This window comes from Cyrtonyx montezumae, unplaced genomic scaffold (assembly GCF_038088225.1).
Source record: "Cyrtonyx montezumae isolate F1298 unplaced genomic scaffold, pur_monq_1.0 scaffold_10, whole genome shotgun sequence".
Lineage (NCBI taxonomy): Eukaryota > Metazoa > Chordata > Aves > Galliformes > Odontophoridae > Cyrtonyx > Cyrtonyx montezumae.
In genome coordinates this window covers 54,546,962-54,574,801 of record NW_027071826.1, presented here as the reverse complement: position 1 = coordinate 54,574,801, position 27,840 = coordinate 54,546,962, and the positions used below count along the sequence as shown (strand labels likewise).

Genomic DNA, 27,840 nt, shown 5'->3' with positions numbered 1-27,840 from the left:
AACAGGAATCTTAACATTCCTGTAACAGATTTTGAATGCGCATTTTAGCAAACCAAGTTAGTAATTGCTACCTAATAGCATATTACTAGATATAATTAGTTTAGTTTATCGGCCCAAAACTGAACACAGTACTCGAGGTGCGGCTGTACCAGAGCTGAGTACAGGGGGATGATCACCTCCCTGCTCCTGCTGGCTACACTATTTCTAATACAGGCCAGGATGCTGTTGGCCTTCTTGGCCACCTGGGCACACTGCCGGCTCATGTTAAGCCGAGCATCAACCAACACCCCCAGGTCCTTTTCCTCTCTACATTCTTCAAGCCATTCTGCCCCAAGCCTATAGCATTGCATGGGGTTATTGTGGCCAAAGTGCAGGACCCGGCACTTGGTCTTATTGAACCTCATCCCATTGAGCTCAGCCCAGCTGTTCAGCCTATCCAAATCCCTCTGAAGGGCCTCCCTACCCTCAGGCAGTTTGACACATCCTCCCAACTTGGTGTCATCTGCAAACTTACTGAGGGTACACTCAATCATCTAGGTCATCAATAAAGATATTAAACAAGATGGGCCCCAAAACTGACCCTTGGGGGACACCACTCATAACAGGATGCCAGCTGGACTTAACTCTCTTAACCACTACCCTCTGAGCACGGCCCTCCAGCCAGTTCTCCACCCAGAGAAGAGTGAACCTGTCCACACCACGGGCTGCCAGTTTCCTCAGGAGAATACTGTGGGAGACCGTGTTGAAGGCCTTGCTGAAGTCCAGGTAGACTACGTCAACAGCCTTTCCCTCATCTACCTGTCTAGTCACCCAGTCATAGAAGGAGATGAGGTTGGACAAGCACGACCTGCCCTTGGTGAACCCGTGCTGGCTGGGTCTGATCCCTTTATTGCCATGCACGTGTCGTGTGATCTCCCTCAAGATCATCTGCTCCATAACTTTCCATGATACCAAGGTCAGGCTGACAGGCCTGTAGGTCCCCGGGTCTTCCTTACGGCCTTTCTTGTAGATGGGAGTCATATCGGCAAGCCTCCAATCTTGTGGGACCTCTCCAGATAACCAGGAATTCTGATAGATGGCAGCAAGTGGCTCGGCAATCACCTCTGCTAGCTCCCTCAGCACCCTTGGGTGGATCCCATCTGGTCCCATGGACTTGTGGCAGTTCAGATGGAGGGGCAGGTCTCTGACTGTCTCTGCTTGGATCACAGGGGGTGCATTATGCGCTCCGTCCCGGACTTCCAGGCCAGGGCAAGTACCCTTAGGATAACTGATCTGTCTATTAAAGACAGATGTGAAGAAGGCATTGAGAACCTCAGGCTTTTCCTTATCCTCTGTGGTTACATTCCCTGCCTCGTCGAGTAAAGGAGAGCAATTCTCCTTAGTTTTTCTCTTGCTGATAATATATTTGTAAAAGGATTTCCTGTTCTCCTTAACAGCAGTAGCCAGTCTAAGTTCGAGCTGGGCTTTAGCATTTCTAACTTTCTGCCTGCAAATCTTGGCCAGTTCTCTGTAGTCACCCCAAGTAGCCTGTTCCATCTTCTAGAGGACATAGACTCTTTTCTCTTGGAGTCTCAACAAAAGTTCCTGGTTCATCCACACTGGTCTTTTTCTCCTCCGGCTCGACTTACGGGACTCCGGGACAGCCTGCTCCTGTGCCTTTAAGATTTCCATCTTGAGGAGCATCCAGGCTTCCTGGACCCCTTAACCCCTCAGGAGCAAGTCCCAAGGGACCCTTGCAACAAGTGTCCTGAACAGGTCAAAGTCTGCCCTCCGGAAGCCCAAGGTAGTAGTTTTGCTAGTCACCCTCTTGATGTCACCCAGAATAGCAAACTCCACCATTTCATGGTCACTCTGGTCAAGGCTATCTCCAACCTTCACATCTTCTACTAGTCCTTTGCTGTTAGTGAAAAGTAGGTCTAGCAAGGCATCTCCCCTGGTAGGCTCTTGCACCAGCTGTGTCAGGAAGCAATCATCCACACATTCTAGAAATCTCATGGACTGCTTCCTCTGTGCAATATTAAACTTCCCTGACATATGCTGGAAATATAAGTCCCCCATGAGAACAAGTGCTGGCCATCGTGCAACATCTACGAGTTGTTTATAGAACACCTCGTCTATTTCTTCATCCTGACTAGGCGGTCTATAACAGACCCCCACCACAATATCACTCCTAAAGACCATCCTCCTGATCCTTATCCATAGGGACTCTACTTTATCATTTCCAACCTCAAGCTCTTCAACATTAAAACACTCTGATATAGAGAGCTATGCCACCACCCTTTTTTCCCTGTCTATCCCTTCTGAAGAGCTTGTAGCCATCAATCCCAGTATTCCAGTCATGGGAGAGGTCCCACCATGTTTCTGTAATAGCCACAAGGTCATAGTTAGCCTGCCTCACAATGGCTTCAAGCTCTTCTTGTTTATTGCCCATGCTGCATGCATTTGTGTAGATGCACTTCAGTTGAGATATCTGCCTCACCCCTTTCTCCAGCACAGATTCCTTAGGCTCTTTACTGGAGAGCCTTGTTTTATCCCCCCGTCACAGCTAGTTTAAAGCTCTCTCAATGAGTCCAGCTAGCTCCTGTGCTAGGATTCGTTTCCCCCTTTGGGATAGGTGCGTCAAAAAACCCAAAGGGTCAAAAAACCCAAAGGGTCTGTCTCTACACCAGCCTCTCAGCCAATTATTCATCACCTGTGTTTTCCTAGCCCATTCTGTGTCCTTCACCACCCCAGAAGGTATGGAAGCAAAAACCACTTGTGCTCCCACCCCTTGAACTAATCACTCTAAACCCCTGAAATCTCTTTTCATAGTTCGCAGACTTCTCTGAGATATTTCATTGCAGTCTGCCTGAACTACGAGTAATGGGTAGTAGTCGGTGGGGCGTATCAAATTCAGGAGTCTTCTAGCAATGTCCCTGGATCTGGGCCCCAGGGAGACAGCACACTTCCCTACGGTTTGGGTCTGGTCTGCAAATGGGGCCCTCAGTTCCCTTTAGAAGGGAGCCACCCACTATGATCACCTTCCTTATTTTCTTGGTAGCAGCAGTCTCAATGCGCGGAGTTGACTGCCTTGCCATTGGTGACCTCCTGGGGGAATCTTCCTGCACCTCCCCCATTATCACCTCTTCAACATCCAATGCTGCAAATCTATTGCTTAGGGGTATCTGGGGACACTGGGGAGGCAGAGGGGGAGATTGCCCATGGTACCGAGCAGGGACTCTCTGCCAGCCCTCCCTATCCCTCAGATATCCCCCTTCTGCCCTACGGGGACAGGTCAGGGAGTCCACCACCAATTGCGGGGGATCTCCTCGGCGCCTTTCTCTCTGGCACTCGAGGGAGCTACTCCACCACAGTCAATCTCCCGCTCACAGTCCCTGATGGCCCTCAGTCTCTCAACCTCCTCTTTCAGTTCTGCCATCATGCTAAGCAGATCTTCCACCTGCTCACACCTCGCACAGGAGAACTGCTTGCCACCCTCATCCAGCAGCAGCAGGCTTTGGCACTCCTTGCAACCAGAACTTCCACAATTTATATAACAGCATATTGTTACATGAATTAAATGATATAACGGTACAGTACCATTTTATACTGATAACTAACTGAAGTCAAGCAGGAATTTCCCCCGTTACAGTAATAAACCTGTTTCAGTAAGGTCACCACTTCCACTCCTCTTTAAGCAGCACAACATGTATATTGGCATATAACAGTGGCCTTTTGTCACTGAACTGTTATGCTTTTGTATAAAGTTAACCTTGGAATTAAAAAATCTGTCCAGCTGATAATACCATCATAAATAAAAATGAAATTAATTAGGGTATTTTCCTAATTTTTAAATTAAATTTACTTTAAGAATGCATGCACTGATTTTCCTTTGTTTTGTACATTATGACACACTGGACATCAAGGAGGAGGCAACAAAACTAACCACTTGCCCATGTCTAAAAGCAAAGCCCTCAGAATTGTTAGAAGAAAAAAAAAAGATGAAGACACAAGGTATAGCTATATTAGATCTATTAACTACTAGATCCCCAGAAGTTATTAATTGTGGACAAGCTTACCACTGCTCTCAAACTTGAACTCTTAGCACTGTGTCCTAGCATGGTGTCCATGTATCTGAAGACAGTAAAATACCACTCTGCACTTGTGCAATAGCCAAACAACCCTCAAACTAACCCAGCTATAGCTCACGCTCTCACTTTCTGGTTAAAATATGATGAATTCTGATGCCTATTTTGTACTGTGGGACAATTTGGGCAGAAATGGACTCAGATGTGTGACACCATACCATGCCATAAACAATATAAAATCCTAGCAACAGTCTGAAATCTTCCAACCCTCAAAAACCAAAGTTCTCTACTCCTTTTTCATTATATGTGAGCAAAACAAATTCAACCCCATTTCTAAGAATTTCACTATGTAGTTACACACAGATTAAATATGTTCTCTGAATATTAGGTTACACCAGTAACACCATTCAGCAAAAAGTAGTGCTATTATCAGCATTCACATCTGGGACGAGAATAAATATTCATTTTAGGAAGTTTCAAGATGTACACTACAAAACAATTCAGCAACACTGCACTTTCAGGCCATCGGTAATTGCAAGCTGTTTTGCTTATACCATTGGTCAATTGATGTGTTGTCAGTTAGAGTCCCGATATCATTTGTTCTCAGGGAATAATATTCCCTGATAGCTTTAAGCTTAGTCACTTATTTTGACTCTTTACTGCTCTTATTGACAGAACAGAGCACAGTATAGGAAATGTTTCAACAGATCCTAGTTTTTGGCGTGCAGAGAAATGCCTCGTAACTCCATCACTCCACCTCTGACTTATTTCTTTAAACACTGCAAGTCTAGCTTTTAGTCTTTAGAATAATGGCTAAGATCTTCCCTGAATAGTATGTATAATGGCTGGACAAAGGAAAATTGATTTCGTTTTCCAACTACAACTACACTTACAAAGCCTATCTGACAAATACAACCTCAATAAAGATTTCAATTACTTATGGTACATAAGTTTTTCATTGCACTCAAGGTCATTTAAACCTGACCTCTACAGTTTGTGCACAATATGTTTGTTTGGAATGCTTCACCCCTGCCTACCAAGAACCATGAACAAATATGTGGCTCAGGCTTGGTTTACTGACAGTTCAAATAAAATCACTTAGTCAAAACTTACAACACTTCTAAAAACGCTTAAGCATCCTATGTATTCTAAGTGCAATAGCTCATAAAATGGTTGCAGCTCCAATGCATTTTATTGGGTTCTACACAACTAGAAGCTAGAGAATCAGGCCCTTTCCATCTATTTTCTCTGACTTGTTAATGCATTCATCGTAAATAAAACAAAAACAACCTGACTACTTTTTGGCAGACACTCGGCTCTGCAGAATCAACAACCCACCAGCGAAAACAGGCAACTGCCAGTTCCCATCAAAGGAGCAAAAAGAGACTTCTGAAAACTTGTAGTTGGCTTAGAAACATCACCCCAGGAAGTGGAACACCAGGTTAACTTATCATGGGCAACTTGATATTGAGAATGATGACCCACCAGAAAAAAACAAACATGCATTGATCTACTTTAAACTGCAGAGGACACAAAAACAGAGCTAAAGTCAAGAGGAAGAACAGTACAAAACCATGGAACTGATTCTATGGTAAATTAACTCCTCCTTCCAAGCACAGGAGGGACAAGCCTTTTTATTTCTTCAGTTCATCTGACAGAAGACACTTGACCTAGAGCAATGAATCCTTATTCAATTCACACAACTGTAATAAAGAGCAGACACTTAAACCTTCTGTAACTTATCAAACCCTTCACAACTATTCAAATACAAACTGCATAAATGCATACTTGCCCTCTGCACGAAGAATTCACATTTCACCTCAGTTACAGATCTTTAATAGGAAACAAATCTCCCTTTTTTATAAGTAACATTACTATTTTTCAAGTTCTGATATTCATTGTTTATATTCACAATGTGGCCTCCACTTCAGTTTTCTACTGCAAACCTAAAACTTTTGACCATGACCTCAATGTTATTATATAATACACTTACACTGCTCTCATCAGATAACTAGCAATGCTTTTTTCCAACATCTCTAAGAGTACAGTTGGGTTAGCTACTCTGACTCAGCTGTATGAATCCATTAATAATTTCTAGGCAAAATCACCACAGGGAACATTCTTTTTAAATTTAAGCTGGAATGTTATAATCACACTACGAACATTCGTGCAAAAGCACCTAGCACTAAGTATTTCCCTTGGATCTCTATTTGCCTAAATCCATTCAACATTTCGACCGGCTGTTTAGGGGCCAACAATATGGTATAGGTGTAACTAGCTAATTTAATTCAATGCATTCATTTTTTAAAACAAACGTGGCACGCACGTCTTAATAGAGAACCACCCACTTTGTATCACGTATCACATCATTGTCAAAAATCTAATATCACTGAGTTAGATGTAATCCATTATTAAACCATACCATGATTTTTTTTAATTTACTGTGAGCATATTGATATAGTAAGTGTATTGCTGGCAAAAAACAAACAAAAAAAAAGGTATCGTAATTCTTATAAAGAGTTTGGGCTCGATCTCCTGTTACTGACACTCTATTAAATTGCCTTCTTACTGGTTGCAAGTGCTAGTTGCAGAGCAAGCATGCATCTGTCCGAAGATGATGGTGCATCACATAAAAGCAACTTCCATAGAGAAACTGCTAGGAAAGCTACTTAATAAGGAAAGTATATTAAAACCTCTTATCTTGTCTCTCTGACATTGGTAGAAAATATGTCATTTCAGCAGTTTTCAAGGCATTTAGTCTTCCAATATTAAACACTTATACAAGGGAAAGCTATCTAGGATTCTCAGTGAACTTCTCAAAACTACCTGTGGCCCAGTGGTAGTCTGGTGTGGCAAAACCTGTTTTTATTCCTGTTTCTTCATTTTGCTACTGTTTTTTTCCTGTGAGAAAGACTTCTTTTCTCACAGGAAAAAAACAGTAGCAAAATTCTACCTATCTGTTGTATAGAGTCTAGCATGAAACTGAGGAGGGGAAAGAAGAAGAGAGAAAAAAAAATACATCTCCTTACAATGAATAAGTCACCCACTCAGCAATTCTGCAAGCAGTTTTGTCGCTGCACATGCTCTGCACCCTGTTAACAGCAACACCAGAACAATAAGCAGAACAGACAGAAACAATTGTACAGTTCACTTTATGCCAGAAAGGACAACTTTGATCAATTTAACATTAAACTTTTCTTCATAGTATCAAGTCACCTTTAACTTTGTTCAATCCACTGTGAAAACAGACCATCAAAATACTGTTGTCTTGTGTGCTTGTACAAAACTCAGGATAATACATACTGCAACACTGCTGATTTATTATTTATTATACTTCAGACTTATTTCTTGTGAATCCAAAAAGTGATGGTCTGTACAAAATCCATATTCTTACAAAGCTATGCTTAACTGGAGACCTCCATTCTGTTGAGAAGTCCTGAACTTGTTGCTGCTATACTGCATATTTTTCTGGAACTGAATTATTCAAACATGCTATGTTTCTATTTCAAATTCAACCAAATATTAAAGCAAGGAGCATTAAAAAATGCATCCTCATGAGGATCATACATTGACTGACAAAGGAAAACTGCTTAGCCATAATGTACCTTCTTTTATACATTCCAATGCAATATGATCATCAGATCATTGGGCTTTTTCCTTTCCAAGAGGAAAACACTCCTGTACCTCCTAAGCAGTGAGCTATACTCCCACTGTAGGGAACGTGGATTACATAAAGACTAATAGGAAGAAAAAAATGGAGTTCAAAGTAGCAGCAGAAAGTAAATATTAAGTTCTGAAGTTCAAGTTGAAATCTAAACAAGAGACAAACATTTGAATAACTCCAAAGAAGAGCTAACTCCTCACTAAGCAAGCAAGCAAAATAAATGAACACTTTTGCTCCATCTCCAACTCCTTAACAGTAAAATATTGAGAGGTCTGCTTTCAGCACAGGCTATAGTAGGGAAACCTGGAATAACTAAGTACACAACTAGTGAATGGAAATCATCAAGGACAGCACATCATACTTGGGAAGCTGAGAACTGGCAGTTTCAAGAAGATGTTAGCTTCTCAAACATTGAAGAAAAATGCAGAAAAGAATAAACTAGGCAGATTTTAAAGAACTGTAGATGCAAAACAAATGAAAGGGACACAAAAGAAACCACATTTCTGTGTTTAACACTTGCCAAAACAATGTATGTCATAATATATCGCCAACATTTCTGTCAGAGGCATATTACTCACAATTTCAACAATATAAAATTATATATGAACAAGTGTGTGCAGAAATCATTGCAACATGTAAACAGTATCTACCTCATGGCTCTCCTTTTAATATGCAGTACACGGTTTTATTTCATATACATTAAAAAATGATAGTACAGAAACTTCATAACAACTGATATTGTCATTAGACAGACAATATTGATTTTTCTCTTGACAAAGTCTGTGTGAGGTTAGTATTTGTACTGTTATGTTTAATAAAATATATCTGCTTAATAAAAAGTTGCCTGTGGCATTAATAGCTTGCTGATTCATTGGTAACATATCTCAAAAAACAGTACAATGTCTGAACAGAGAGAGTATGTGACTGCAGATCAGTAAAATGTATAGCTTTCATTCTTCAGGTTTATTTCTTTTTAGTTTTGTTCTTCTACAGCAAAACTTCATTTCCAAAAACTTAGATATAAACTTTTCTGCTTATGATATAAATTATTAGCAAGTAAGTGAGATCTAAAACATTCCTTAGTGAAATATTCTAAGGTTTACTTCAACAGTTCTATCTCAGAAAGCAGCTCAAGTCTGCAACAAAACATTAGGTCAATTTACTCCCTTCTTTCCCTTAGTGTTCCCACTTGTGTTTACTTATGGATGGGCAGCATCAGAACAGGTGCTCACACATCTGGGTGAAATGCCCATGTATTAGGAACAGCTGAGCCTGAGTGATGTCAGTACAAGCCTATAGGTAGATAAATCTGCTAAAACACCATGGTACAGTTTCCAGCAGATGCAGGCACTATTCTGTTGTCATAAGTCAACCCACAGCCTATACCAAGGCTCATCACACTTCACTCTTGTTTGTTCACTACACACACTAAACTCTTGCCCAAGGCAACTTCAGGATGCTTCTGTGACAAGGAACAAAAACATGAAGAACCTGGACAAACATACTGTACTGACAGTTGGACGCAATCTGTAGCAGCTTCATCATTAAGAGACTTTGGGAACAGCAGAAGTGTACCACCACCTTTACAACTTTTCCTTCGTCTTTTTAGAGAAACTGTGAGAATTGCAAGTATCTAACAAGTTTTTCAAGGCTCACAGCATAAATTACAATGCAAAGCATTTTGAAGTGCAAATATAAGCGTTCCTGACAGTTTTGACTATAATCTTTTGAGTTATTTAAAAATACTTATTTTCTGAATATATCAGAATGAGAAGTACGTAGGAAAGGGGGAGAGGAAAAAAAGCAGCTGAGAAAATCCTTCTGGATTGATGAAATATAGTTTTTCTTTGCTTTTTTTTCTTAGACACACACACACACACACAGAATGTACATACAGAAAGCAAATGCCCAACTTACTTCCTACAGATTTTCCTTTTCTCTGAAAGTAACTCTTACCTCAATGTATGTCTCCATCAGCAGCCAGAACCTGGTAAGTCTTGTAGACAGAAAAAAACATACCTCTCACCCTCACCAAAAAGTTCTTGAATTATCAGGTTCCCGGTGATATAAGCCCTTCTTCAGCAACACCAAGAGCTACATGTACTGAACCTGCTCAGAGTGTTTCTAAATGTCACAGAACAGCCGTGAACATACACACATTTCTCCTCTCGCTCCCCATCTGCTTTGAATGACACTTCTCATTGCAAAGATTTTCAGGATCAATGGAAGGAAATGCTACGAAGCAAACTTCTTTGTCAACGCACCTTGCAAGATCAAAGGTTTGTCTCAGAGAATGACAACGTGCCTGAAATCCAACATACATGCAAACTGAGGAGGCTTGATCAATATAGCAGGCAACACTTCTCTCTCAGAAAAAAAAAGCACTCAGTCTTTTTTGCCGAGTCAGATGTGAATTCATGCAACCATCAACATACATAATTTTAATATGTCATTCACAAAAAAATTAATAATAATAATATAGAGGGTTTGTATCATCTTTGTGACCCTCACTCACATAAACTCGAATACAACTATGGAATGTGTTCTAGCACAGGAATTCTGCAATGATGTAAACTTATACTTCTCCTGCCAGATTTCCCAGGTTATCTAATAGAAATACACTAATTTCCAGTCTACAAATGCTACAGCAATTTAATTTTCTAAAACTCACAAAATACCCACTTTCACTCTCTCATTCCAATGATTTTTCCCCATATATAATTAATATAACAAAAAAGAATTCAACTCAAAATCTATTAAGGAATTACAATTGAGCAGCTCTAGGCACAATTCAAAACTCTCTAATTTTCAACTCAAGAAAGATAAAGACCATGGAAATACCATGTCCAGCTAGCCTACATGTTCTCTTCTCTGTTATGACTGTGCTCCTGTGCACTATTATGCAAGGTGAGAGTCAAAAAAGCAGTTAGACATCAGTTCAGTAACTTGCATCATTAATTTGATCCAACATCTTACTGATATGGCCTAGCACTGAGAGAGCTAAAACGTTGTTCACTTTTCTGGAAGTAGACAACCAAACTTTTTAGCTACAATAGGACCTCAAATAACACTGTGAGAGGTATGGGAAAAACGTTATCCCCACAGTGTAAGCACTTGGCTTGACACACCATTCCTGCTGCACTTGGATGGAATGCCGAAGACCATTCTGACAGTGAGAAACAATCCAGGCTTTAGCAGAGATTAACTACAAATTCCGACAGTCACAGCAAACAGTAGTCAGTCTTCCAGAAGGCTGTAAGGAGACTCTTCTGTTTGCTGCTACACTTTCTAAGAAGGTTAGAAAAGGCGTACAACCTATATAACCAGCAGCAATTTAAGGGGATTATTGATTTAGCTTCTACCTGAATTGGAGAATGTTTTACTCGAGGGGAATTACTATATGTGATAACTTACCAAGGACAAATCCACTCTTTTTCAGAGTGATGCATTTTGCCTTGCTGTATTTACACCTGGGTATGCAACTAAAGAATATATGAAGGACTTAAACTATACTGAATTATTAGCTGGTATTACTAGATAGGAAAGTGAATTAGTTACTTCCAGGGTGAAAGTGGCATTTAACACATCCCAGTTTTTATGCTAACAGCAAGATCTGATGTATTGATTTCCTGATAATTCCACTCCTCAACCTTCTCTCCCTCCCCTGTGAACAGTTCACTCTTCAAACAAAACCAGAAATCAACAGTTGTTTTCAGACCAATTGCTCCTTCCACCTGGCACATTAAAGCAAGATAGGCATTGTATGCAAGGGAAAAAAAACCTCTGTATGTATTTGCATTCATATTTATATCTAAAACAACATCTACTCAACTTTCTCTGGAGGATCAAATCTAAAACACTTGAAATCTTGCAAATAAGCCATTATTTGTTAGTTACATGCACTATTCATTATCATAGGTAGAGCCTTATATTTCTTTCACTAACTTCAGAGAACACAGGGATAATGTAGAGCCTTGATGATATATTTATATTTCCCAGTTGGAAGAATTTAGAAAAACATGCTTGTACTGAGTTACCCATTCCTATGTAGCTCAGAAATAAAAAATGATGCTGCGATAAAAGAGTTTGGACAGCCATGCTTCAAGCTCCCATTTCACACCTCCTTTTATGCTACAAGCAACACCCAGCACAATTCTGCTATCATCTACATGAAGAGATGCCAGAGTTCAGAGGCACTGAACTCGTGATCTCAAAAAAGACTCAAAAAAAAATGATCAAACCTTGAAGAAGCCCATTCTTAAAGATTCCCTCTGAGCCAAACATGTCTTTCATCTTTATTTTTTGTTCCTCGTTCCTGTTGGTAGACTTCACTAATATCCACATTTTTCAGGAAGCAATCAGCACTCTTATCTTTAACAGCTTATTTATGACACAGTTAATTACTCAGAGCTGTTATTAAAAACAAAGAACTGAAGAACAAGAATAGCAAAGACTACCTGCTCCACGTCCACAGACCAATTATCGGTATGTAGGAGATTTGAGGCCGTACTTTCATTTATTTTAGCTCTCATCTCAGATAACAATGTCACTTAATCAGATCTTAGATCACCCAGAGGTGATACAGCAATTCTTGACATCATTTGCTGATGTTGTTTATGCTCCACAGAGCGTTATGTATTTGTGGTGGTAGCAGCTCCACACCGTCACAGAGGCTTAAATCTTTCTCTGCAAATCACAGAATCATTAAGGATGGAAAAGACCTCTGAAATCCCCAAGCCCAATCCCAGCCCACCCCTACTGTGCCCACTGACCACATCCCTCAATGCCACATCTCCACAGTTCTTCAGCACCTCCAGGGGCAGTGACTCCACCACCTCCCTGGGCAGCTGCCCCAGGGCTTAATCTCTTCCTGAAAAGACATTTTTCCCAATAACCAAACTGAGATCATCTCCAGCAGAAAAATGTGCATGCTCAAATGGCACTATTTCATACTCAGTTCTGAAAATTAGAAAGCATATTGCTTTGTTTCATTAATTCATAACTACAGGAGAGTAACATTAGAAGCTGACATCTGTCATAAAACCAGCAACTTAGATTTTTTGAAACCATCAAGTGATAACCTCCTGTACAGCATACTGAATGATTCTCTCATATGTGGTTGCTTCAACAACTTATCCAAGATAATTTATACAGGATATAAATTGACATTGCAGAGAGATTTCTTCAGGGAAGAAAAGGCTGCCACTGGTTCTGTCACGAATATTCCACTCCCCACGACATATAGCCATTTTAAAACGCACAGTATAAAAGGCATTTAACATAACAGCTTAACTCTTTCAAGGCACCCTTGGCTCATATCACACATCCAAGGATTAAAGAAGGGGTGAGGGAAAATGCTGTGTACAAAATGATTTCTGTAAAGAAATCATTTCTATTTTAGCTTCACATGTAGTCTTTCCTCCCATGTCTTACAATCTTTTCATTACAGCTGTATTCAGAAAGTTTATGTGTTTCCTGGAGAGATCTCTGATTCATTCCCCACTGCCAGTTTCCAAGAATATGTTAAATTCTCATCCTTTATCATTCATATGTGCTCTGTTTTTTCCAAGTCTAGTATTTAAAATTTATATTTTCTAATTCAAGTGTTTTTACACTACTATTTTTAAAGCAGTCAAACTGAGGAAATGATGATAATTGAGCCCTAGATTCTCAAAACTTGATGTCTAACTCAACACTCACAGTTCATTTTCTTTTGCATAGGCTGAAGCAGCCTGTGAAACCAGTACTCTTCAGCACATGGTTCAGAAATCAAGATCTATAGTCCTTACCAATAACTTTTTGAAGAGAGGAGAAACAAAGCTGTATTTTAAGTTGTGTTTCTAGTCCAAGACAAGATCAGTGTCTAGTTAACTGAAACTCCCTGAGAACCATGTATCTTCCTCTACACGGTTAAGCTTCATTCTGCAAAGCCTGTTTACAACTTATATATGCATAAATGATAAGTAACAAAGCCATCTACTTATGTCACACACTGCGGACTTCTAGATTGAGCAGCATGAAAAATATTTACAGTAAACACAGAAACCTACGTGGAAAAACATCCGGATCTGACGGCTTTAACCACAAAATCAACATAGAGTATCTTCCAAGGAAATTTCTTTTGTGCAATGAATCATCCTTGAAGTGCAAATTCCACTGTGTCACATGCTGACATTTTAAAAGAACCTAGTCCTGGATCCTATGTACACATATATAGGATATGTATTTATCCTACAGAACTTCCACAGCAGCCCAAATCAATTTCCAACTTCAACCATGAAGACAACTGTGTCAGTGAAGTCTACTCGCAGTGCTTTCCCATCCTCTTCTTTCCAGATGCTTTCTCTGAAATCTGCCAACTATCAAGCAGTAAGAAAGGCATCACATTCAAACTGCAGCGAAGGGTGACAGAGAGAGCATTATTCCAAGGCCTGAGGGCCTTTCTGCAGCTACTTGCCTCACACACCGGTGAAGCAGAACTGTCAATACTCAGGCAAATCCCTCATGTGAACACTATGGAGGAAAAAGCAAGATGAGCCCTCATTTTAAAAACAATGCAATGTCTGGCTCTTTTTAGCAAACATAATCCATTTGACTTATCATCCCCAGAGTACAAAGATGTATTTAACTTCTGAGAGATCATACAGCATTATGCTAAGCATGTTTATTGCACTTTTTTGTTGAGCTCACCTCATAATCACATTCTAAGACCTACTCAGTAAGGCACATCATGCTAACAAGAAATGTATACTGAAATAAGCTGTATCCTGAAGATACAAATGCACTCTATCACACACTGGGAATTTATTAACATTAGCTTTGTACTGGAAGGCACAAAGGTTAGTTTTTGATGATGTAACTTTTTATTTAATGATTCAAACCTTTGTTTTCAAACACTTTGTACATAGACCTATTACAGATGTTCTCATCTTGCATGCTCCCAATAGTCAAGCACCTTGTTTCTTAAATTAGGAAAAGATCGTTTTTATTTTGGTTACAATTAGTACCAGGTGAATTTAGCAAACACTGTATATGTATTTAAAAGTAAAGGAACCTAGGTTCTACACAGCTTGAAAACAACATTGTCCTTTCCACAGTAATGAATCATGCCTTCAGAAGATGAACAAAAACGGCCACGGAGGGAAAGAAGATACTATGCTAATTGTGAATCTATAACCTGGTTTAAGATCAAACTATGAGGGAGCCAAAGGGATGAAATATAAATCCATATCATTCTTCATTTGACCTAAAATTAGATTAATATTTCTAATTAAGAAGGTGGTGTGTTGGCTATATGAAGAAGCGTGGGGCATTATTATTTCAGTATCTAAGAATGATGGAATAATCTACTTGCTTCCAAAATGAAACAAGATGCAACAAAAACAACAGACAATGAAAATGAGTCATAAAGTGCTATTGCAACTCAGGAAAATACAATTTTTCCTGAAATATAGAAGATCTCTAAGGCATCCCCAAAGTCCAAAGATAGATTTGTTCAATTACTCTGCATTATCAATATATAATCTGTGATAAAACACATTCCAGGACCGACTTGGAAGCATTTTCTTTTTACAATTAGTATCTCGCAGTCTCTTCTGGGCTTACTTTATATCAAATATGCACAATACTTATTAAAAGGAAACAGAAACATCATCTGTCAGGTGGTCAAAAGAAAAAACTGAATGAAGAGGACAGAAGCAGAGTAAGAGCTTTCATGCCCAGTTAAAAGGAAATGTTTCTTCTCCTTCCAAACTATTGCACTTCAAAGCAAAATATCCTAGCTACAGAACATATGAAATATGGAGTACAGATATAGTCATGGCTTTAAGGTACCTTCTTCCTTGTTTTTCAACATGAGAGAAAAAACATCGTTTACTAGAACAGAAAAAACCTGAGGAGGCCATAGGCAGTGTTACAGTAAATTCTGCTGCACTGGGAGACAGTTTAAGCCAATGAACAGATTTTAGTGGGATTCTAGCTCAGCTAGCACAGAAATTTTACAGAACTGACTTATCTAAAGTTTCATTTAATGAGTTCTGTGCAAACTTATTCACCTGTTTGAAGTGAAATCCTATTAATTCCCCCCTCCTAGCACTGCATTTTCCATCCAAAATCATTTTCTTTTAAAAATTATCCCTAGTACACTAATAACTTGCTTTCATAACACTTAGCGTGTTAAATGTATTACATGCTTCTAATATCTATGTGAAGTCACGTATGTCAGGCTTTTCTCAATTACTGGGGGGAAACAGATGACTGAGAAAACTGAGAACAAAGTGACAAGGTCACTGAGTACTTGTTCCTTTTATTCATTTCTGACAGGCATGGTTTGATCAGCTAACTTTTCTTCTTCTAAACCTCATTAGGAAGGCAGAATAGTGATTACTCATTAAATATATCCTAGCACAAAAGAACTGATGATCCTCTGCAAATGAGAGAATACTGCTATCGTGTTCCTATCCACAAATGTAAAGGAACACTATCATGATTCTGCTCTGTCCTATGCTATAATAACAATAACTGAACACCTATGACTATTAATTCAGTGAACATACACAAGAATTTCATTGATTTAGGAGATAAATAGGCCTATATAATGCACAAGGATGACATTTAAATGCGTTTTGTAATACTATCCAAATCAGCACAAGAAGGTTTATTCTACAAAGCTATGCAAGCCAGCACACATATGCTCAGACAACTTAAGTTTTTAGCAGCTATTAAAAACATACACATTATTAATCATGCTAACCCTAAATGTATAAGAAGCAGATACAAAGCACTTTTCACTACACTTTTTACATAAATTCGAGTATCAAACTCATCCCAGCAATATTTCATCATCACTGAAGTACCGTATCCTGCTCTTACATTTCTGTTTTGGCATGTATAATATCACATTTAGATAAATGTGAACATAAACTTTTCCTATGCAGCCATCCTTCTATATTTCTGTAACAGTAAGAAAGGTTTCAGGGACTGACTGCAAGTTCAACAGCAATGCTTTTCCTGAAAACAGCTGCAGAGTTATGAGCTGAAAAGCTGACCTGTACTGACTACAAAAGAATCTGGATGGAACAAAATAAGCCTAAAGAAAATTGACCTTGATATAGTACTTTCCACCTGAAAACTGAGGTCTCTTGATCAATTGAAGAGAATTCACTGCAACTTTATAGAAAAAGAAAAGAAACTCTATACATAAATAAAAATTTCAGTATTAATACTCCGTATACAAATACAATTTTCAGTATTACTGAAGTTAAGTCTGTTTTGTTCACTTTCTTTTCTGGGGAGTATGCTCACAATCTGAACTTAAAATTATCATGTTAGGAGAATGTGTTGTTCAGCATGGCATGGAAAAAATACACTAACAAATAACACAAGTACTTCACAAGAGGGACTCTCATCAACATCTGAAATAGTGAAGATGTCAGCATGAATTAAGTACTAGTTACAACTTATTACATATAACACAATGCTGACCAGAAAAAACTCCATTTCACGTGGATTCCAGAATGCAATGATTTCAAACATCAATGGAGTTCCTCCACCACCTTAGAGGCGTTTAGTATTTTCAGGGTAATAGACCCCAGTCTTCACAGAGCTGTGACTTACATTGACAGATCTTATGGCTACTAAGATTGATAAACTTCAGGCACTGTTGTCAATTTTTAGCAGTTACATATTTGTAATTTCATCCAAAATAAAGCTTGAAACAATATGTATTTTTGGTAAGTAGGAAACATATTTAGAGTAAAGCAGAAACACAAAATGACAATGGCATTCGCAGTTATTAACTGTAACATCAAATACCTAATTAAAAATGAATGGATTTCAGCGTTTTTCTGCCATCAGAAAACTATGGCATGCTACAAATTTAAGACCCATCTTGAAGTACTAAAGGAAGTCTGCATGAAGCCCTGATGGCCTTCAAAGTGCCCCAATCCCACTTGCAAGCCCTCATAAGTGTGTGTTTATTCAAATAAGACTCAAATGCACAGAGATGATACCACATAGATTATAGCATCTATTTGAAAGGATCTTTAAGCACTTCTTAAGTGAAGCCATTGCTACCGTATTCTTCTGGCAAGACACTGGCACAGCTGCCCAGAGGGGTGGTGGAGTCATCACTGCTGGAGGTGTTAAAGAACCATGTAGATGTGGCACTGAGAGGTAGAGTTAATGGGCATGGTGGGGTGGGTTGGGGCTAGACTTGGGGATCTTAGTAATATTATCCAACTTTAGTAATGCTATGATTGTTGCCCAACTCTAATTTAACTCTTTTTCTTGTTTCTACGTGGCTTTTTGTTACATCACAGAATTCCTCAGAGCTTCATGTATTTTTTACTAAATTAGCTTTCATCAAGTTCTGACAGTTACAGTTGCTGCTCTGCAGATGACCTCATGAGTATCAGCCCTGGCTTTTCAGCTCTCATTCTGCAATGTACAGAAGAACAAAATTCAGTGCAGTACTTGAGGAAGCATTTCATCATCTTTAACATACAACCAACATGAAGCAAAAACCATTTTAGTTCTGTGCCTGCAGACACCAGAAGAATTAGTTCCACATCTTCTGTCAGAAAAGGCTGTGTACTGCTAATGGCTTTTCTTTAACTACCACTTCCATGTAAATATTTACAGTTTAAAAATATAGAGAGAAACCATCATACAGTCAGCTTCATCCAGTAATTTGGTTATGTCAAAGTAATTGCTTTGAACCAATTTGTCACTTCAGCCATATAGGAACCTTTACACGCACAAAAATGTGCTCCCACACATCTCTCCCTCCTTGAAAATATGAGCTGCACAGCAAATTTATTGTTTCCCTGCTACCATTTAAGTGAACTCCATTTCGTTGTATTTGCCTTAAAAGATACAGAGGTGCCATAATAGTGGGGAAAACCAGACAAGCATCAAGACCAAAAATAGCAGTACAAACTTATCTGCAAAAAGAAGTATCTCGAATCTGAATTTCATTGAATTTTCTTTAAGCTACAAGTATTTCATTTAGCTACTCAGTGTATTCCAATAAAATAAACAAAAATAATCTAGTGGTTTTCATTATTATTATCATCATCAATCTGCCACTATTCAAAAGAAGTTCCTAGAACACACACACAAAAAAGGAAAATCTGCAAGATTTGCATACATTGAATGGAAAAAATTGAACTGGCTATACATTTTGGGTCTATCTTTGAGCATCACTTCTCACATTCTAGTTTCATTGTGGAAATTCAGGAGAACGTCCAGAAAGGCACTTTGACTGTAAAGGCTATTGATTTCAAGAATATTCACTGTTTAATCATTTAAATGGGCTGGGATCTTGGATTTTGACCTCAGCATTTTCTTTCTGAACCTGGTTTCATTATATAGTATAATCATTTTTTGACGTCTGCCCTTTATACTGAGTCTTTCTGTACAACTCTGAACGTTATCACCTCTTTCAAAAAACATGTTAGAAGTCAAATGTATTACATCTCAGGAGTTTTCTCCATGTTAAATAAATAAATTGAATCACACATGGAACTGAAAGCTTGACCTTAGAGTTGCCTTTTCATTATATGAGCTGTCAAAGGTATAGCAGTATCAAGGGTTTGTTTGGTTTCTTCAGTTTCTTTTCTACTTTTACTTTAGAATACAAGTTTAAATCAGAAATACCTGGATACTCAGCAGACACTGGAAACTCCACTTCTGAACTACCTAAATTGGAGTGGGGTTTGTTTTTCATTTATTATTTTTTTATTGGTTTTGGTCTTCCCTATTCCTCTCAGGGAATGTCACAGACAAGGCTCACAACTTAAGGAATTTCTACTTTATTTATTAGCAATAAACACCGACTTCTGATCACTGATGAATAAATGAATTAGAACATGAATTCCAAATACTAGTGATTACTGAAGACATGTTGTTCCATACCTGTGCAATTTAAACAGGTAACAATATTTTAACACACATCCCATTTGTGCCTAGATAAAACATATTCCTGCAATGTCTTAATTCACACCGAGGTTCACAAGAGAGGAAAGCTTCCTCCACTCCCTGAAGCAGATGAGAATGTAGGAATAGATATCTCTCTGCATGGTTTCAAGATGGCAATTTCTACCATCCTATATTAATAAGGGTGCAGAAGTATTTGGGCCTTTCAGACAGGTATTAAGAAAAGACTGCAAGTTGACACGTGAGCAGATGTTCAGTTCCACAGTTGCTTTGTATTTTCTAAACGTGCCCCTCAGCTCTACATACAACGTACAATTTTTCTACTGATTGAAAAATAAAATAACTAAATTAATTAAATTTTTAATTAATTAATTAAGATTAATTAATATTAATTAACTAATTAAAAATGAACATTTCTTCATATATCTGCACATTACAATCATTATTAGCAACACTGCAGTGGTAACAGAAGAGGTCAACGACTTTTAAGAGAAACTGACTATAGTTTGAAGAACTGACTTGTTGGTATCTGATTTCATTCCTTGCTTGTCTACAAACTGAAGTTCAATACTGAATACTTGCATTCCCTAAACCAAGTTCTATAAATCAAAGTATCCATTGTAACCGTGATATCTGCATAAATATGATAATTATTTGTCAATAAATAACTCTACATACAAATGGTACATGATATGTTATTGACCTTGAGAGAAGCAGTTGGTTAGAAATGGCAGCCAGAATTTTGGATGGGATAATCTTTCACTGTCTAGGAAAAACAGAAATAGAAAACACTATCACAGGAAACCGCAATGCACTCAGGGTAGAGACCGTAAATGCAGACAGTAAATGCAGACTGCTGTAAAGGAGAACAGGAAACCCTTATACAAATATATTAACAGCAAGAGAAAAACTAAGGAAAATTTCCCTCCTTTACTCGACTAGGCAGGGAATTTAACCACAGATGATAAGGAAAAGGCTGAGGTTCTCAATGCCTTCTTCACATCTGTCTTTAATAGACAGATCAGTTGTCCACAGGGTACTTGCCCTGACCTGGAAGTCCGGGACGGGGCGCATAATGCACCCCCTGTGATCCAAGCAGAGACGGTCAGAGACCTGCTCCTCCACAAGTCCATGGGGCCAGATGGGATCCACCCAAGGGTGCTGAGGGAGCTAGCAGAGGTGATTGCCGAGCCACTTGCTGCCATCTATCAGAATTCCTGGTTATCTGGAGAGGTCCCACAAGATTGGAGGCTTGCTGATGTGACTCCCATCTACAAGAAAGGCCGTAAGGAAGACCCGGGGACCTACAGGCCTGTCAGCCTGACCTCGGTATCAGGGAAAGTTATGGAGCAGATGATCTTGAGGGAGATCACATGACACGTGCATGGCAATAAAGGGATCAGACCCAGCCAGCACGGGTTCACCAAGGGCAGGTCGTGCTTGTCCAACCTCATCTCCTTCTATGACTGGGTGACCAGACAGGTAGATGAGGGAAAGGCTGTTGACGTAGTCTACCTGGACTTCAGCAAGACCTTCAACACGGTCTACCACAGTATTCTCCTGAGGAAACTGTCAGCCCGTGGTGTGGACAGGTTCACTCTTCTATGGGTGGAGAACTGGCTGGAGGGTCGTGCCCATAGGGTAGTAGTTAATGGAGTTAAGTCCAGCTGGTGTCCTGTTACGAGTGGTGTCCCCCAAGGGTCAGTTTTGGGGCCCATCTTGTTTAATATCTTTATTGATGACCTAGACGAGAGAATTGAGTGTACCCTCAGTAAGTTTGCAGATGACACCAAGTTGGGAGGATGTGTCAAACTGCCTGAGGGTAGGGAGGCCCTTCAGAGGGATTTGGATAGGCTGAACAGCTGGGCTGAGCTCAATGGGATGAGGTTCAATAAGACCAAGTGCCGGGTCCTGCACTTTGGCCACAATAACCCCATGCAATGCTATAGGCTTAGGGCAGAATGGCTTGAAGAATGTAGAGAGGAAAAGGACCTGCGGGTGTTGGTTGATACTCAGCTTAACATGAGTATTGAGTGGCCAAGAAGGCCAACAGCATCCTGGCCTGTATTAGAAATAGTGTAGCCAGCAGGAGCAGGGAGGTGATCATCCCCCTGTACTCAGCTCTGGTACGGCCGCACCTCGAGTACTGTGTTCAGTTGTACGGCCCCTCACTACAAGAAGGCCCTGGAGCGTGTTCAGAGAAGGGCAACAAAACTGGTGGGGGGTCTGGAGCACAAGTCTTATGAGGAGCGGCTGAGGGAGCTGGGATTGTTTAATCTGGAGAAGAGGAGGCTCAGAGGAGACCTTATTGCACTCTACCACTTCCTGAAGGGGGGTTGTGGTGAGGAGGGGGTGGGCCTCTTCTCCCTGATAAATAATGACAGGATGAGAAGAAATGACCACAATTTGCACCAGGGAAGATTTAGATTAGACCTGAGGAAACATTCTTTTTCTGAAAGAGTGGTCAGGCACTGGAATGACCTGCCTAGGGAGGTGGTTGAGGCACCATCCCTAGCGCTGTTCAAGAAGCGTTTAGATGAGGTGCTAAGGGATTTGATTTAGTACTTGGATAGGGATAGTGATAGGAGGATGGTTGGACTAGATGATCTTGTAGGTCCTTTCCAACCTTATGAACCTATGAACAAGATTCACAGCTACCACTGAAGCATACAGAACCATTTAGAGGAAACAGTCACAATCTGGAGGTCTTCCAATGCTGCATTAAAAGATGCTACTCTGGAAAATGCACACTATTTATTTATTTACTAATTTTAAACACTGTCTAAAATGAGATATGGTACTATTTCAGCCCTCTAAGCTGACTCTGCAGGAATCATTTTTCACTTTATAAGAACACAGGTCATGATCAACTCTATGGTTCTTACAACAAGAAACTGGATAATTGCATTCAAGAAAGGCTTCAGAAAATATTTCAAATATTTTCTAAGCACACTTCCTACAATACAAGAATCAGTCATATTTATGAGAAGTAAAAATTACCTAGAAATTCAGGCAGCATGCATAATACTGGAAATATTCCTTCCATCATTCCCAACTCCTAACACTTGCTAGTAAATGTAAAACTGAAGAAGCTAATGGCAGAAGTAGCCAGGTTAACTCAAAATAATCATCATCAGCTCTGCAAAGCAATCTGTGCCAGAAAACCCAGGCCTGTGAGGCTGTAAGTGGAGAAACACCCTCTTGCTTAATGAAAACTGGCCCTAACAACTTTTAATCCCATGGTCTATTCAAATTATTTTTCACCAAAGTAAAGGAAATTCTAAAAATGTTAAAAGGAAACATCAATATTTTGGGACATATATATATATATATATTTAACATAAAAAGCAGCCATGTAGAAAGCAGCTTTACAAAAAAGATGTAAGAGCTCACATGACCACACTGACAGTGACAGGATCCTGGGTTCCTTTAGAGGGTTTCTACACTCATTCAATTTCCATGCATCACTGTACCATGCAGATACACTTTTGCAAAAAATGAAAAAGGCACATGAGACTTCAAAATCTTTTTATAATGCAACAGACAACCGGTTTCTTGCATAGCCTGGATGGATGAGGACATCTACTCCCAATTTTCATTTGAACTTAAAGCAAAGGCAAGGAGAGAAATCAGGATATAAACACAATATAGTAAATAAACAAAAACACTCTGATATAGGAAGCATTCAGATAAACAAGGAAGTACATAAATACAGAAATAAAAGTAAAGTTTTGGTTGATAGGGTTTTGTTTTGTTTCAACCTGTAGAGAAACAGGCTGTTTCCTGACCTATAAGAGTAAACTTATTTGTAGAAAAAGATAGAAATGTCATTGATTCTTTCATTTCTTGAACATGGCTCCAGTTAATAAAGGATATATTAATCTTCCTGAAACAGTTGGCAGAGCAAAGATATAAAGAAATATCAGGCTTTGGTCATTTAGAATTGATTTTCTATCAGTGGCCTACATTACTGCAGATGTAAGTCAACCATCTTCATACAACCGCCTGCAGTTATCAGTTATAATACACCCACTACTTTAAACCAATACTTCAATCAATTCCATATTATTGATATAATGGCAATATCTTCTCTTCCATGATAGGTTGCAGTAACTATCACATTTAGATAATTCTTCAGATAACTTGTCCTATTATCTGATTTTCACCTACTTAAAGTGGATCACTGAATTCCATAGAGTTGGAAGTTTTGTGAATTTTTGAACTGACTTGACTTGCATTCTAGACAAAAGCATCACCAAAAGACTTCAAGGTAAACTTTGGCTTTGGCTCTTTTTCTGAGACCCACTTTGCCAAATGGCCTAAGAGAAACACACTGTTCATTGCAAAAAGATATCCTTGCTATTCAAACACACCAAGCAAGCTAGGAGAAAACTCTTTCCAAATCAGACATTATGTTCTCCACATGCATGGTACTCTGTCTCCTTAATGACATTTAAGAAAATGTCATAAGACTAGGAAGGAGAAAGACTTCTGTAGGTGGAGAAGTTGCAGCTGATTGTAACATCATATACCTTACAGGAATTTTAATCCACATATAGAGAAAAATCACAGATTTCTTCAGAACTGTCATTCTGGTTTTTGAGCCATTTAGTAAGTGTGATTTATCAAGTCATGCTTGACATACCAGATTCAATCAGATAGGGGGATTAACATTTTTTTCCAAGTTTCAAAGAACTCTGTAAAGCCAAGTGAGAGTTCTAGGGAAATAAAATAAATAAATAAATAGTAACAATATTTCTATGTTTCAGCTGAGCTCTGAGCCGCAAAAATCTAAATCCAGATTAGGAATAACCAAAAATCCTTTAAACAACAAAACTTTTTATCTAAATGGGAAATAAATGCAAGAAAGGAGAATAGAGGGAATAAAGCAAAGCATGCAAAAAAACTAAGAGGCTACATACTAAATAAAAGACAATATTTTTTCCTATAAGTACTACCACAGGTAATAATATTTAATAATAATAGCTAACTCACTAAATTTTTCCTAAGTTTATAGTCTAAATCCGCACACGTTTCAGTACAATTATCCAATTTAATACTCATCCCATAAGCCTCAAAAGACAAGATAAACAGGACAATGTTTTTATGGGATTTCAGAATTTTTTTCTTCAGCCTGTGACAGCCTCAACAGACCAACCCCTAAACCATGCAACTAGCTATACCACTTTAAACATGTGTGGACACATTCTCTTCTTTGAGGCCACAGGCTATGCAAATCACAGCTGCAGCTATTTATAAGACATGATTTTTTCCTAGGATCCTCATCAAGTACATGACTGAGCTACAGAAGACTGTGCTAAGACTATACTGGAGATGGCTGGTGCCTCTAAACCAAGGAAACAACCAATGTCAACCAAACATTCTGATGCCAGGAGGGTCAACGTTCATGTTAGAATCAGAGAATTATTAAGGTTGGGAAAAAAACACTAAGATCATCTAGTCCAGACACTGACCTATCACCACTATGCCCACTAACCATTTTCCTCAGTGTTACATCTCCTTATTCCTTGAGAACCTTCAAGGATGGTGACTTCATCATCTCCCTGGGACAGCTGCTCCAATAAAAAGTTAAAGCCATATGTAAAGCAAATAAAAATCCAGTGTACTCTGATTGTTTAAAGACTTGTATAAATTAACACTAATTATAATAGAAAGTACCTTATAAGTGAAAGAAGGATACTGTGTTATTTCAATAAATACCTAAATGGCCATGAGGCAAAGTGCATTAAGAAATTCACTCTTTAAATGTATGCTTACTTTAGAACACATACACCTCACTAACACGCAGGTTTCATGGCCTGAAAAGTTTTTCTAATTTCTTTCTCTTCTCCCACTTAGAAAAAGAACCTCTAAAAATATGATGCAGATGATTCTTCAAGAAGTTTATTCTATTTTTAGTTAAATGGCAGATGGCATTCAAGGTCTTCAGTACCTTTTATACTGTTCCTGTCTAATCAACTTGGTCTCCTGATAAGTACTTGAGGGTTTTTTTTTGTTTCTCTTCCTTCCTTGAATTTTAAACAAATCTTTCTAGAATACCATCGTAACATTTACGTTTATGAACTTTAGGGTATCTCAAGTCCTTAAACTCTTGCTGCTCATCTTTTCCAGCAAATCATTTTATATTTTACCCAGATAAATAAATCAGGGAGATGGTAATGCTTGCCTTTTCATCAGTTAAAGAAGAAAATACATAAGGCACAAATCCATATTCTTCCAATAAGTCAGTGGTAAACATTCTGCCTGCAATATTTAATGTCTGATGAAAACCACAGGCAATTCATTCATTAGCTAGCATTATTTGTATTACACCAATACAGTTGGTATGAAACCACATCACTTTGGCTCATATCTCAGACCTGAACAATGAAGTCACACAGCACAAGTTACATCATCTATTAAGTTGTATCTTAATGCTCCTTCTGAAATCAGCAATGTGGCTTTGAACTCACATTTGATAAAGCAAAGATAAAAATACTTGACCAAAATAAGAACACTTTAATAATTCTAATTATTAAGATGCTTCAAGTTACACAGTAACTACTCAAGAGGAGGGTATTTTTTTTTTTTTTTTTAATTTTGAGCTCTGTAGGTTACTGGTAATTTTAGCAAGAACTCAATCAGACCTTAATTGCAAGAAAACTAAGAAGATTGTGAAATAATCATCAACTCTTGTGAGAAAAATTCTTGAAGGAAAATGATTACCCCAAGCAGAAATTTTTTTTACATGACTCTCCTATTTTTCATATCTTGAAGGAATGTTTTATTAGTCTACCTAGATTTCAACAAAACCTTTGTAATGACATGGATATAACTTCAATAACAGAACAGGAATAAATCATTATGTTTCATGACAGCATTCCCAAAAAGCCTTAGAAACCTCAGTTTTGCTCACACTAGGAAGTATGTGGACATCAAATATACATTATTGAAATAACTATGCCAAATAGTTACTGCTAATGCACTGTCCCACAAACACAGTAAGTGCACATGTACAAGATTTTACCCACTCCTTTAATCAGCCCGCTCTTACACTTCGAGCTGACAGCACAAGAGCTTCAGCTAATACCACCATATGTAAAAGTCCATTAGCCACAGATGCAAGGAAGGCTGTCCCATATGCTTATGTGGTTTAGAATTTGTTCACTTTAATGAAGAGAATACAATGAAAATAAATCACACACAAAACCATTGAGCATAAAATCAAAGTTTTCCAACTAACTTGCCGCACAGAGATTTTTCTTCCCATGGTTTTCTCAGCCCATTCCATCACATAAGTGAAAATCCTTTCCTGAAGTACTAGCTTCTTTTCTACAGTGAAAATTACTCCTTTCAACACTTAATGCCATGTAATATAAAAGAAAACTATTACAAACATCTATCACCTCAATGAGATCTGCAGTCATTTCTTATCTGAAAAGTTCATAACTACTGCTTTATCTCAACAGAGATAAATAATACTTGACCAAACCTGGCAGAATAGTCTTTCTTCCAACATGTGGCCTATATACCTTGCACATTCCCTCTGGAGGGGCTTTCTCTGTATTTCCATATGACCCTACCATAGACTCAAAGAGTAATGTATTACACAATGCATAAGTCAAATTGAAAATTATAAATGAAGCTAAAACATGGTGACACTGAATAATTAAAATATATTGAAGTGATACAGCATGAAGACAGGTTTTAAAACATGAACACCATTCTTTCAGTTACCTTAAAATTATTTGGAGGAACAAAGGGCTATGCTTTTCGTGGCTCGATACATTTAAATGTGAAATTAAAGGCTAGGGAATTTTCAATATTTAGATGTATTTTTTTACTTCAGTAAACAGAGCTCTATCTCACTTCGATTTCCTGCCCCGTAGCCATCTAAACAAAAGCAGATTTTTCCTTCTCTGCTGGAGAACATTACCAGAATAAAACATGCAAAGTATGGAATGAACTTCTTCAAATCCTAGCACTCATTACAAGCAAAGGAAAGTACAAGCATCTAACATTTCACCTCAAGGAAGGTTTATGAGCACAGGTTAAAGACATTTCTTGACCAGTATGACTGACTAGTTAGCTCTCTAATTCAAAATGGCTCAGAGATGTTAACAAGGACAACATGTCCCTGAATCTCAGAAAATAGCAGCAGCTGTGCTGTGC

The 27,840-nt window shown here is 38.6% G+C and overlaps 1 protein-coding gene across 1 annotated transcript in view; it reads right to left on the bottom strand.

Moving 5' to 3' along the window:
• LUZP2 (leucine zipper protein 2) overlaps window positions 1-27,840 on the bottom strand; it is a 135,196-nt gene that overhangs the window by 73,707 nt on the left and 33,649 nt on the right. The gene's annotated exons all lie outside the window — the stretch shown is intronic.